This window comes from Cebus imitator, unplaced genomic scaffold (assembly GCF_001604975.1).
Source record: "Cebus imitator isolate Cc_AM_T3 unplaced genomic scaffold, Cebus_imitator-1.0 Scaffold23, whole genome shotgun sequence".
Taxonomy (NCBI): domain Eukaryota; kingdom Metazoa; phylum Chordata; class Mammalia; order Primates; family Cebidae; genus Cebus; species Cebus imitator.
The window spans coordinates 8,419,078-8,420,617 of record NW_016107338.1 but is presented as its reverse complement, the minus strand read 5'-3'; the positions used below and the strand labels follow the sequence as shown (position 1 = coordinate 8,420,617).

At 43.1% G+C, this 1,540-nt stretch overlaps 1 non-coding gene across 1 annotated transcript; it reads left to right on the top strand.

The window, feature by feature from the left end:
• Positions 1 to 1,040: 1,040 nt before the first annotated feature.
• On the top strand, positions 1,041 to 1,237 carry LOC119470155. The gene has a single exon (XR_005199030.1). It is a non-coding gene; the product is annotated as a small nucleolar RNA SNORA74 (small nucleolar RNA).
• Positions 1,238 to 1,540: the final 303 nt, after the last annotated feature.

Sequence of the window (1,540 nt, the reverse complement as noted above, 5' to 3'; positions counted from 1 at the left end):
ACCAGGATGGTCTCGATATCTTGACCTCGTGATCCCCCCGCCTCAGCCTTCCAAAGTGCTGGGATTACAGAGATTTATTTTGAGATACTAAGAAAGGCATTTAACATGTCTATAAATATGGTCACGCTAGAAAAAAAGAGGCGCTACCTTCTAGAATAGACTATTTTTAGCAGCAGAATTACTATAGAGAAGAATTGTGTTGCATTACATAAATAGCTCTTCCTGAGAGCATAATGATAATTCTGCTTCTGCTTTTTAAGAAGTCAGCCAAGAAAAGTTGGGAGAAATCTATTACATTGTCAAAAAGTAATTTTTCATACTAGTCCAAGGCACTAACAACATTTAGGAAGAACCTAGCTTGCCATGAAATGGAGGATGTGGAGTGAATGTAAGGACAGTGGATGTCATGGCCAGGCATGGTGACTCACTCCTGTAATCTCAGCACTTTAGGAGGCCGCAGCAGGTGGATTATTTAAGGTCAGGAGTTCAAGACTAGCCTGGCCAATACAGTAAAACCCCATCTCTACTAACAATACAAAAATAGCTGGGTATGCTGGGGTGTGCCTGTAATCCCAGCTACTTGGAAGGCTGAGTGAGACACAAGAATAGCTTAAACCCAAGAAGCGGAGGTTGCAGTGAGCCAAGATCATGCCACTGCTCTCCAGCCTGGGTGAGAGAGTGAGACTTTGTCTCAAAAAAAAAAAAAAAAAGACAGTGGATGTTAAAGGTACATCTTCATATTCCACAGGACACTTGTTTAAATTTTGCCAGGTCAAAGGGAGATTATTCTTATTGTGACTTTCACCCACACTGATTCTAATGTATTGAGTTGTGTCATTTTCCTTTAAGGAAGTGCAAAGTTTCAATGAAATGGCTGATAGGAGTTCCAAGAATTGCAACAAATAGAATAAAATGAACAATGAAATCATTCACAAAAGAGGCCATTCACAGATAGCTTGATACCACTGTAGTAAAAAAATAAAGAACCAACTGGAGTGAAAGGAAAGTATAGCTCAGGATTCTGGATTTTGAACGTTTTATCCAGCAGTCGTCAGCTTTCCTGGCTAGTGTGATGGCTGTGACGGTGTTCTGCTGTAGGAACAGCAAGCACTGTCTTCACTGAGGCTTGGCTCCAGGTGCTGTTTTGGTGTTAGGCCAAGTACCTTTGGGCAGTGTTTTGCACCTCTGAGAGTGAAATGACTCCTGTAGAGTTGGTCCTAGTCTAGGTGCAAACAATCTTTTCTGTTAAAAAAAAAATAGTGTTGAGGCCTGGTGTGGTGGCTCACACTTATAATCCCAGCACTTTGGGAGGCTGAGGTGGATGGATCACTTGTGCTCAGGAGTTTGAGACCAGCCTGGCCAACATGGGGAAACCTGTCTCTACTAAAAATAGAAAAAATTAGCTGGGTGTGGTGGCACGCACCTGTAGTCCCAGATACTCAGGAGGCTGAAGTGGGAGGATTGCTTGAACTCAGGAGATGGAGGTTGCAGTGAGCCAAGATTGTGCCACTGCACTCCAACCTGGGTGACAGAGCAAGAC